The sequence below is a fragment of the Ovis aries genome, chromosome 19 (assembly GCF_016772045.2).
Source record: "Ovis aries strain OAR_USU_Benz2616 breed Rambouillet chromosome 19, ARS-UI_Ramb_v3.0, whole genome shotgun sequence".
Lineage (NCBI taxonomy): Eukaryota > Metazoa > Chordata > Mammalia > Artiodactyla > Bovidae > Ovis > Ovis aries.
This window is the reverse complement of record NC_056072.1, coordinates 1,576,040-1,588,725: the sequence shown is the minus strand read 5'-3', so window position 1 is coordinate 1,588,725 and position 12,686 is coordinate 1,576,040. Positions and strand designations below refer to the sequence as shown.

The window sequence follows — 12,686 nt, the reverse complement described above, 5'->3', positions numbered from 1 at the left end:
TCCTTCTCCAATGCATGAAAGTGAAGTTGCTCAGTCGTGTTCAACTCTTTGCGACCCCATGGACTGCAGCCTACCAGGCTCCTCCGTCCATGGAATTTTTCAGGAGAGAGTACTGGAGTGGGTTGCCATTGCTTTCTCCATTATAATATGTATCTTTGTATAAATAGCAGTGACTGCTTATATTTAATTTTTTCAGCAATTTGGATTTATAGATAGAAATATTCTATGTAAGTTTAGAAAAAGGAAATAATGTTCACCTTGAATTTGTTTTTATTAGTCTTTGTAATTGATTTCATTTCTATTCATGGTGGTAATAATTTTGCCATGGTACAAATTAGAATATGTGCTTTTATTTTTCTTGGCAGTAACCTTTAACTTGCTCTTTCAGTTTATATCTAAGTATAACTGGAATAGGGATGTCAAAGGCACACATTTCCACAGGTGCATGTGGTGGAGCCTGTGACACTCTGTGTTGTTATTTCTTTCTGCTTTTGCTGTGTTCTATGACTTATCCTTCACTCACACTCTGGGTTCCATGAAAACAGGGATTCAAGTAAGAGACCCTGCAACCCATCAGTGTTCTTCTTTAACTCTCCTGGAGTTGGGCCTGGCATGGTGGGGTCATAAAGCCCATCCTTGATCAGGAAATCAGGTCATTAAATTCCTTTCCAGGATCCTAAGGACCAACTGTGCCTTGGCTGGGAAAACTATATAAGAAGTTAGTCTCCAGGAAGAGCCAGTTTTGATTTCTTATATATCAGCATTTGCAAAACACCAATACAATATACTAACACATATATATGGAATTTAGAAAGATGGTAATGATAACCCTGTATGTGAGACAGTTAAAAAGACACAGATGTATAGAACAGTCTTTTGGACTCTGAGGGAGAGGGAGAGGGTGGGATGATTTGGGAGAATGGCATTGAAACATGTATAATATCATATAAGAAATGAATTGCCAGTCTAGGTTTCATGCAGGGTACAGGATGCTTGGGGCTGGTGCACTGGGATGACCCAGAGAGATGGTATGGGGAGGGAGGTGGGAGGGGGTTTCAGGATTGGGAACACATGTACACCCATGGCAGATTCATGCTGATGTATGGCAAAACCAATACAGTATTGTAAAGTAAAATAAAATAAAAAAGAAGGAAAACAATACTACTTGGTGGGTTTATCTTGCCATACTTGGAATCCAGAAATTAAAGATCTGACATAGTTTTGGTGAATTATTTTGGATTTTATTTTATTTATTTATTTTTAGTACAGTCATGCCTTTTATTTCACTTTTCATGTTTTTTTTTTTTAAATTACGATATAGCTGATTTACAATATACATTGCTTTAAGCTGTATAACATAGTGGTTTAGACTTTTTCCAATTTTACTCCATTTAAAGTTATTATAAAGTATTGGTTATAATCTCAGTGCTGTAAATAGCATACTGTATCTATTTTATACCTAGTGGTTTGTATCTCCCTGTCCCCTACCCCTGTCTTGTCCCTCTCCCTTCCATCTCCCCACCAGAAACCACTCATTTGTTCTATATATCTGTGTGTCTATTAGTTTCACTTTATGTATTTGTTGGTTTTTTTTTTTTATAAGATTTCATGTATAAGTGATGTCATGCAGTACTTTTCCTTCCCTGATTTATTTCACTAAGCATAATGCCCTCCAGGTCTATCCATTTGATTGAAAAGAGCAAAATTTCTTTCTTATGACTGAGCAGTAATCTATTGTGTATATATGTACCACGTCTTCCTTATAGTATTCTGCTTATGTTTTCTTCTAGAGATTTTGTCAATTCTAGTCTAATATTGAGGCCTTTAATCCATTTTGATGTTGTTTTTATATATGCTGTGAGAAAACGTTCTAATTTTATTATTTTACATCTCAGTACAGTTCAGTCGCTCAGTCGTGTCTGACTCTTTGCGACCCCATGAATCGCAGCACGCCAGGCTTCCCTGTCATCACCATCTCCCGGAGTTCACTCAGACTCACGTCCATCGAGTCCGTGATGCCATCCAGCTATCTCATCCTCGGTCGTCCCCTTCTCCTCCTGCCCCCAATCCCTCCCAGTATCAGAGTCTTTTCCAATGAGTCAACTCTTCACATGAGGTGGCCAAAGTACTGGAGTTTCCGCTTTAGCATCATTCCCTCCAAAGAAATTCCAGGGTTGATCTCCTTCAGAATGGATTTGTTGAATCTCCTTGCAGTCGAAGGGACTCTCAAGAGTCTTCTCCAACACCACAGTTCAAAAGCATCAATTCTTCGGCACTCAGCCTTCTTCACAGTCCGACGTTCACATCCATACATGACCACAGGAAAAACCATAGCCTTGACTAGATGGACCTTAGTCGGCAAAGTAATGTCTCTGCTTTTGAATATGCTATCTAGGCTGGTCATAACTTTCCTTCCAAGGAATAAGCGTCTTTTAATTTCATGGCTGCAGTCACCATCTGCAGTGCCCCCCAAAATAAAGTCTGACACTGTTTCCACTGTTTCCCCATCTATTTCCCATGAAGTGATGGGACTGGATGCCATGATCTTCGTTTTCTGAATGTTGAGCTTTAAGCCAACTTTTTCACTCTCCTCTTTCACTTTCATCAAGAGGCTTTTTAGTTCCTCTTCACTTTCTGCCATAAGGGTGGTGTCATCCGCATATCTGAGGTTATTGATATTTTTCCCGGCAGTCTTGATTCCAGCTTGTGTTTCTTCCAGACCAGCGTTTCTCATGATGTACTCTGCATTTTACATCTAGCCATCCAGTATTCCTAGAACCTGTTATTGAAGAGACTTTCCCATTCTATATTCTTCCCACCTTTGTTATAGATAAACAGACAGGAAATTCATGGGTTTATTCCAGGCTCTCTATTCTGATCCATTGATTTATGTATCTGTTTTTGTGCCAGTACCATACTGTATTGATGATTGTAGCTTTGTAATATAATCTGAAGGAAGCATGATACCTCAAGCTCTAATGTTTTTTCTCAAGATTGCTTTGTCTGTTTGAGATCTTTTGTGTTTCCATACACATTTAAGAATTTTTTCTACATCTATGAAAAACACCACTGGTATTTTGATAGGGATTGCATTTAATCTGTACATTGTCAAGATCATTTTTATGATGTTAATTCTTCCAATCCATGGACAGAGTATACCTTGTAATCTTTTTTGTCCTCGTAGTTCAGGCAGTAAAGAATTCACGTGCAATGTAGGAGACTTGGGTTTGATCCCTTGTATGGGAAGACCCCCTGGAGAAGGGAATGGCAACCCACTCCAGTATTCTTACCTGCAGAATTCACTGGACAGAGGAGCCTGGCGGGTTATGGTCCATGGGGTCACAAAGAGTTGGACGTGACTGAGTGACTAACCCTTTCATTTTCAGTTTCTTTCATCAGTGTCTTGGAGTTTTCCAATACAAATCTTTGACCTTCTTAACTAGATTTATTCCTAGGTATTTATTCTTTTTAATGAATGGTACCTGGAGCTGTTTTCTTCATTTCTCTTTCTGATAGTTTATTCTTAATGTGTAGAAATGTAACAAGTTTCTGTATACTAGCTTTTTATCCTGAAACTTGACTGAATTCATTGATGAATTATAGTAGTTTTTTTGGTACTGCCTTTAAGATTTCAGTGTTTAGTATCATGTCATCTCCAAGTGACAGTTTTACTGCTTCCTTTTCAGTTTGGGTTCTTCTTGCTTCTATTTCTTATCTGATTTCTGTGGCTGGGACTTTCACTGTTATACTGAATAAAAGGGACAAGATTGGGCATCCTTGTCTTATCCCTGATCTTAGAGGAAATGATTTTAGTTTTCCACTGTATAGTAGGATGCTAGCTGTGGGCTTATCATATATGACCTTTATTATGATGAGGTATGTTCCCTCTATACCCACTTTGTGGAGAGTTTTTATTATAAATGGATATTGAATTTCCCCCCACCCTTTTTCTGTATTTACTGAGTTGATCATATGATTTTTATTCTTCAGGCATTGTTTTGCAATATGGTGATCGTTTCTGGCATACAGCAAGGTGATTCAGGTTTTGTATATATATATGTTATTCTTTATCAGATTCTATTTTACTATAAGTTATTCTAAGATATTAAATATCGTTCCCTCTGCTATAAGTAAGTCCTGGTTGTTTTTCTGTTTTATATACAGTAGTGTATTTCTGTTCATCCCAAACTCCTAATTTATCCCTTTCCCCTTTGGTAGCCATAGGTTTGTTTTCTGTGTCTGTGAAATAGTTTTGAAAATGAGTTCATCTGTGTCATATTTTTTAGATTCCACATATAAGTGATATAATATGGTATTTGTCTTTCTGTGTCTGACTTACTTCACTTAGTATGATAATCTCTGGGTTCATTCTTGTTGTTGCAAATTGCAGCCTTTTATTCTTTTTTATTTCTGAGTAATATATACAGTGTGTCTTCTTTATCCACTCATCTGTTGATGAACACTGGGTTGCTTCCATGTCTTGGCTATTGTAAATAGCACTACTGTGAACATAGGGGGGTGTGTGTCTTTTCAAATTAGTTTTCTTTGTATATATGCTCAGGAGCGGGACCATATGGCAACTCTCTTTATAAAAGTGTTTTGAGGAACTTCCTTACTATTCTCTAATGTAGCTGCATGAATTTACATTCGCACCAACAGTGTATGAGGATTCCCTTTTCTCTATACCCTCTATAGCAGTTATTATTTACAGACTTTTGAAGATGGCCATTCTGACTGGTGTAAAGTGATACCTCATTGTAGTTTTGATTTGCGTTTTTCAAATAATAAGCAATATTGAGCACCATTTGATGTGTCTTTTGGCCATCTGTATGTTTTTTTTTTTTTTTTTGGAGAAATGTCAATATAGGTCTACCCATTTTTGATTGGGTTGTTTGTTTTTTGGTTATTGGTCTATATGACCTAGATCTGATAGAGTGCCTGATGAACTATGGAATGAGGTTCGTGACACTGTACAGGAGACAGGGATCAAGACTATCCCCATGGAAAAGAAATGCAAAAAAGCAAAATGGCTGTCTGGGGAGGCCTTACAAATAGCTGTGAAAAGAAGAGAAGCAAAAAGCAAAGGAGAAAAGGAAAGATATAAGCATCTGAATGCAGAGTTCCAAAGAATAGCAAGAAGAGATAAGAAAGCCTTCTTCAGCGATCAATGCAAAGAAATAGAGGAAAACAACAGAATGGGAAAGACTAGAGATCTCTTCAGGAAAATTAGAGATACCAAGGGAACATTTCATGCAAAGATGGGCTGGATAAAGGACAGAAATGGTATGGACCTAACAGAAGCAGAAGATATTAAGAGGTGGCAAGAATGCATGGAAGAACTGTACAAAAAGATCTTCATGACCCAGATAATCATGATGATGTAATCACTAATCTAGAGCCAGACATCTTGGGAAGTGAAGTCAAGTGGGCCTTAGAAAGCATCACTACGAACAAAGCTAGTGGAGGTGATGGAATTCCAGTTGAGCTGTTTCAAATCCTGAAAGATGATGCTGTGAAAGTGCTGCACTCAATATGCCAGCAAGTGTGGAAAACTCAGCAGTGGCCACAGGACTGGAAAAGGTCAGTTTTCATTCCAGTCCCAAAGAAAGGCAATGCCAAAGAATGCTCAAACTACCACACAATTGCACTCATCTCACATGCTAGTAAAGTAATGCTCAAAATTCTCCAAGCCAGGCTTCAGCAATATGTGAACCGTGAACTTCCTGATGTTCAAGCTGGTTTTAGAAAAGGCAGAGGAACCAGAGATCAAATTGCCAACATCCGCTGGATCATGGAAAAAGCAAGAGAGTTCCAGAAAAACATCTATTTCTGCTTTATTGACTATGCCAAAACCTTTGACTATGTGGATCACAATAAACTGTGGAAAATTCTGAAAGAGATGGGAATACCAGACCACCTAACCTGCCTCTTGAGAAATCTGTATGCAGGTCAGGAAGCAACAGTTAGAACTGGACATGGAACAACAGACTGGTTCCAAATAGGAAAAGGAGTATGTCAAGGCTGTATATTGTCACCCTGCTTATTTAACTTCTATGCAGAGTACATCATGAGAAATGCTGGACTGGAAGAAACACAAGCTGGAATCAAGATTGCCGGGAGAAATATCAATAACCCCAGATATGCAGATGACACCACCCTTATGGCAAAAAGTGAAGAGGAGCTAAAAGCCTCTTGATGAAAGTGAAAGAGGAGAGCGAAAAAGTTGGCTTAAAGCTCAACATTCAGAAAACGAAGATCATGGCATCCGGTCCCATCACCCCATGGGAAATAGATGGGGAAACAGTGGAAACAGTGTCAGACTTAATTTTTTGGGGCTCCAAAATCACTGCAGATGGCGACTGCAGCCATGAAATTAAAAGACGCTTACTCCTTGGAAGAAAAGTTATGACCAACCTAGATAGTATATTCAAAAGCAGAGACATTACTTTGCCGACTAAGGTCCATCTAGTCAAGGCTATGGTTTTCCTGTGGTCATGTATGGGTGTGAGAGCTGGACTGTGAAGAAGGCTGAGCGCCGAAGAATTGATGCTTTTGAACTGTGGTGTTGGAGAAGACTCTTGAGAGTCCCTTGGACTGCAAGGAGATCCAACCAGTCCATTCGGAAGGAGATCAACCCTGGAATTTCTTTGGAAGGAATGATGCTAAAGCTGAAACTCCAGTACTTTGGCCACCTCATGCGAAGAGTTGACTCATTGGAAAAGACTCTGATGCTGGGAGGGATTGGAGTCAGGAGGAGAAGGGGAGAACAGAGGATGAGATGGCTGGATGGCATCACAAACTCTATGGAAGTGAATCTGTGTGAACTCCAGGAGATGGTGATGGACAGGGAGGCCTGGCATGCTGCGATTCATGGGGTCACAAAGAGTTGGACATGACTCAGCAACTGAACTGAATTGACCTATTTGTATATTTTGGAAATTATTTCCTTGTCTGTTACATCATTTGCAAATATTTTCTCTCAGTCTATAGGTTGTCCTTTTGTTTCTTTTGGTGTAAAAGCTTATGTTTAATTTGGTCCCATTTGTATATTTTTGCTTTTATTTCTTTTGCCTTAAGAGACATATCCAAAAAATGTTGGTACAATTTATGCCATAGTGTTCTGCTGTGTTATCTTCTAGGGGTTTTATGGTGTCATGTCTTATAATTAACTCTTTAAGCCATTTTGAGTTTATTACTGCTTGCAGTGTGAGGATGTGTTCTAAGTTCAGTTACATGTAGCTATTTAGCTTTCCCAACACAACTTTATTTTCTCTGTTTTATTTTCTTGCCTCTTTGTTGAAGATTAATTGACCATAAATATGTGGGTTTATTTCTGAGTTTGCTTTTGTTCCATTGATCTTTATGTCTTTACCATACTGTTTTGTTTGCTGAAACTTTGTAAAATTGTCTATAGGCTGGGAAGTTATGTCTCGAGCTTTCTTCTTTTTAACTCAAGATTACTTTGGCAATTCTGGGTCCTTTTTGTGGTTCCATATAATTTTTAAGATTATTTATTTTAGTTCTGTGAAAAATGTCATGGGTAATTTGATAGAGATTGCATAAAATTTGTAGATTGCTTTGGGTAGTATGACCATCCTACCAATATTAATTCTTATATTCTAAGATCATGCAATATCTTTCCATCTCTTTGAATCATCTTCAATTTCCTTTATCAATGTTTTATAGTTTTCAGTGTATAAGTTTTTCACCTGCTTGGTCAGGTTTATCCATAAGTGAGGGAGAGGGGTTCAGGATCTGGAACACGTGTATACCTGTGGCAGATTCATGTTGATGTATGGCAAAACCAATACAACATTGTAAAGTAATTAACCTCCAATTAAAATAAATACATTTATATTAAAAATAAAATTTAAAAAGAGATTAAAAAAAGGACTGTCTTCTTTTGATATTTTACTGTTAGTGAAAAGAAATGCAACCAATTTCTATATGTTAATCTTGTACCCTAATAACTTGCTGAATTCATTTATCAGTTCTAGGAATTTTTGTGTGGAATTTTTAGGGTTTTCTGTAGATAGCATCATATTATCTGCATATAATGACAGTTTTACTTCTTTCCTTCCAATTTGGATGCCTTTAATTTCTTTGTCTTGTCTGACTGCTGTGGCATTTCATATGTTGAATAGAAGTCATGAGAGTGGTTATCCTTGTTCCCTGAATTTAGTGGAAAGGCTTTCGACTTTTCACCATTGTATATTATGTTGACAGTAAGCCTTTATTATGCTGAATTATGTTACCTCTGTTGAGTCGGGACATGAGTTTGAGAAAGCTCTAGGAGTTGGTGATGGACAGGGAGCCCAGTGTGCTGCAGTCCATGGGGCTGCAAAGAGTCGGATACGACTTAGTGACTGAATGGAACTGATTTTACTTCTCTATCCACTTTAGTCAGACTATTTTTCATGAATGGATGTTGAATGTTATCAGGGGTTTTTTGGTTTGTTTTAAAAAATTAACTGATTTATTTTAATTAGAGGCTATGTTACAATATTGTAGTGGTTTTTGCCATACATTGACATGAATCAGCCATGGGTGTACATGTGTTCCCTGTCCTGAACCCCCTCTCACCTCCATCCCCATCCCATCACTCAGGGTCATCCCAGTGCACCAGCCCTGAGCATTCTGTCTCATGCATCAAATCTAGATGGGCGATCTGTTTCACATATGATAATATACATGTGTCAATGCTATTCTCTCAAGTCATCCCACCCTCACCTTCTCCCAGAGTCCAAAAGACTGTTCTATACATCTGTGTCTCTTTCGCTGTCTTGCATATAAGGTCATTGTTACCATCTTTCTAACTTTTTTTAAAAATATAAATTTATTTATTTTAATTGGAGGTTAATTACTTTACAATATTGTATAGGTTTTGTCATACATCAACATGTATCTGCCACAGGTATACACATGTTCCCCATCCTGAACCCTCCTCCCTCCTTCCTCCCTGTACCATCCCTCTGGGTTGTCCCAGTGCACCAGCCCCAAGCATCCAGTATCATGCATTGAACCTATATATGTGTTAATATACTGTATTGGTGTTTTTCTTTCTGACTTACTTCACTCTGTATAATAGGCTCCAGTTTCATCCACCTCATTAGAACCGATTCAAATGCATTCTTTTAAATGGCTGAATAATGTTCCATTATATATATGTACCACAGCTTTCTTATCCATTCATCTGCTGATGGACATCTAGGTTACTTCCCTGTCTTGGCTATTGTAAACAATGCTGCGATGAACATTGGGGTACACGTGTCTCTTTCAATTCTGGTTTCCTCGGTGTGTATGCCCAGCAGTGGGATTGCTGGCTCATATGGCAATTCTATTTCCAGTTTTTCAAAGAATCTCCACATTGTTCTCCATAGTGCTGTACTAGTTTGCATTCCCACCAACAGGAGAGGGTTCCTTTTTCTCCATACCCTCTCCAGCATTTATTGTTTGTAAACTTTTTGATAGCAGCCATTCTGACTGGCGTGAGATGGTACCTCATTGTAGTTTTGATTTGCATTTCTCTGACAATGAGTGGTGTTTATCAAAGGTTTTTACTGCATTTATGGGGCTTTCCAGGTGGCGCTAGTGGTAAAGAACTTGCTGCCAGTGCAGGAGACACAAGAGACATGGGTTTGATCCCTGGGTCAGGAAGATCCCCTAAAGGAGGACATGGCAACCCACTCCAGTATTCTTGCCTGGGAAATCCCATGGACAGAGGAGCCTGGCAGGCTACAGTCCATAGCATCGCAAAGAGTTGGACATGACTAAACAACTTAACATACATGCACATTGGAATGATCATTTTTTTCAATTTTCTTTTGTTAATATAGTGTACCGCATTGATGATTTCCATATGTGGAACCATCTTTGAGACCCTGGGATGAATCCAGCTTGATCATGCTGTATGAAAAGAGATTTTTATGTGTTGTTGTATTTGCTTTGCTGATATTTTGTTGAGGAATTTTGCATTTATATTAATCAAAGATATTGGCCTATAATTTTCTTTTTTTGGGCAGTGTCTGTTTTTATTATCAGTGTTAAAGTGACTTCATAGAGTAACCTTGTGAGTGTTCCCTTTTTTTCAATCTTTTAAAAATTTTTAATTAATTTATTTCTTTTTGGCTGCACTGAGTTTTTGTTGCAGTGCATAGGCTCTTCGTTGCTGCACAGGGGCTTTCTCTAGTTGTAGCAAGCAGGGTTTACTTATAGTTGCAGTGCATGGATATCTCATTGTGTCAGCTTCTGTTGTTGCAGAGCATGGGCAGAGTGCTAAAATCAGTAAAATCAGAAATGAAACAGACAAACACCACAGAAATACAATCATAAGAGATTTCTATAAACAACTATAAGCCAATATAATGGACAATGAAGAAAAAATGGACAAATACCAAGGAATGCAGAAACTCCCAAGACTGAATCAGGAAAAAGCAGAAATATTAATAGACTAATTACCAGTAGTGAAATTAAAATAGTAATAAAAAATCCAACAAGCAAAAAGTCCAGGTTTGGATGCTTCACAGGTGAACTCTACCAAACTTTTTAAAAAAATTTAACACCTATCTTTCACAAACTATTCCAAAAAATTTCAGAGGAAGAAATGCTTCTAAACACATTCTATAAGGCCAGTATCACACTAATACCAAAGCCAGACAAAGATATAATTAAAAAGATTACTTACCAATATCAGTGATAAGCATTAATGCTAAATCCTCAACAAAATATTAGCAAATCATATTCGGCAATGCATTAAAAGTATCACATATCTTCATCAAGTGGGATTCATCTCAGGATGCAGAAATGGTTCAAGATACACAAATTAATCGCTGTGAAACACCACATTAACAAAGTGAAAAACTCACCAAGAAGAAAAAGACAGTGGACCAACCTCCCTCAAAAAAAAAAAAAAGTGTAAGTAAAGAAATAACAACCAATTCCACAGAAATACAGAAAAAATAGACAGAAAGAAACAATGTGATGAACAATTATATGCCAACAAATTGGACAATCCAGAAGAAATGGATAAGTTTTTAGAAACATACAGCCTGTCAAAACTTAATCAAAAAGAAATGGATAATTTGAACAGACCAATCCCTGGAAGTGAAATAGACTGACTTTTAAAATTGTTTTGTCTTTTTTTGGTCTCTATTTCATTTATTTCTGCTTTGATCTTTATGTTTTCTTTCCTTCTACTAACTTTTTTCTTCATTTTTCCTTTTCAAATTCCTCTAGGTGTAGGGTTAAGTTTGTTGTTGTTGTTGTTTTTGAGATTTTATTTTTGTTTCCTAAGTTAGGCTTCAGTTTAGTTGCTCAGTCATGTCTGACTCTTTGCGACCCCATGGACTGTAACACTCTAGGCTTGTCCATCACCAACTGCTGGAGTTTACTCAAACTCATTTCCATTGAGTCTGTGATGCCATCCAACCATCTCATCCTCTGTCGTCCCCTTCTCCTCCTGCCTTCAATCTTTCCCAGCATCAGGGTCTTTTCCAACGAGTCAGTTCTTTGCATCAGGTGGCCAAAGTATTGTAGCTTCAGCATCAGTCCTTCCGATGAATATTAAGGACTGATTTCCTTTAGGATGGACTGGTTGGATCTCCTTGCAGTCCAAGGGACTCTCAAGAGTCTTCTCCAATACCACAGTTCAAAAGCATCAATTATTTGGTGCTCAGTCTTCTTTATAGTCCAACTCTCACATCCATACATGACTACTGGAAAAACCATAGATTTGACTAGATGGACCTTTGTCGGCAAAGTAATGTCTCTGCTCTTTAATATGCTGTCTAGCTTGATCATAACTTTCCTTCCAAGGAGCAAGCGTCTTAATTTTCATGGCTATAGTCACCATCTTGTAGGCTTGTATTACTATAAATTTCAATCTTCAAAGTACTTTTCTTGTATCCCATAGACTTTGAATTGTGTTTCATTTTCATTTGTCTACAACTATTTTTTGATTTCCTATTTGATTTTTTTCAATAATCCATTGGTTGTTTAGTAACATACAGTTTAGCCTTTATTTGTTTGTGTTCTTACAGGTTTTTTTTCCCTTGTAGTTGATTCTAATCTCATAGTGTTATGGTCAGAAAATACCCTTGCTATGATTTCATTGTTCTTAAATTTACTCAGACGTATTTTGTATCCTAATATGTGATCCATCCTTGAGAATGTTCTTTGTACACTTGAAAGGAATGTGTAATTTTCTGCTTTTGGGTAGAGTGTTTTGTGTATATCTATTAAGTCTGTATGATCTATTGTCAGAGAAGGCAATGGCAACTCACTCCAGTACTCTTGCCTGGAAAATCCCATGGTCTGTTGTGTCATTTAAGGCCAATATTTCCTTATTGGCTTTCTATCTGGATGATCTCTCCATTGATGTAAGTAGAGTGTTAAAACCACCTGCTATTATTCTTTTACTATCAGTTTCTTTAGTTATGTTGTTAATATTTGCTTTGTGTATTTAGGTGTTTATGTTGGATACATACATATTTACAGCTGTTATATCTTCTTATTGACCTCAAAATCCTTCTTTGTCTCTTTACAGTCTTTGTTTTAAATTCTATTTTGTCTAATTTAAGTATTGCTACTCCAACTTTCTTTTCACTTCCACTTTTCGTGGAATAACTTTTCCATCAGCTCACTTTGTCTTTGTGTATCTTTAGATTTGAAGTGAGTGTCCCATAGGC

General features: G+C 37.5%; 1 protein-coding gene across 6 annotated transcripts in view; it reads left to right on the top strand.

The window, feature by feature from the left end:
• Positions 1-12,686, top strand: part of NEK10 (NIMA related kinase 10) — a 283,289-nt gene that overhangs the window by 170,610 nt on the left and 99,993 nt on the right. The window lies entirely within an intron of this gene.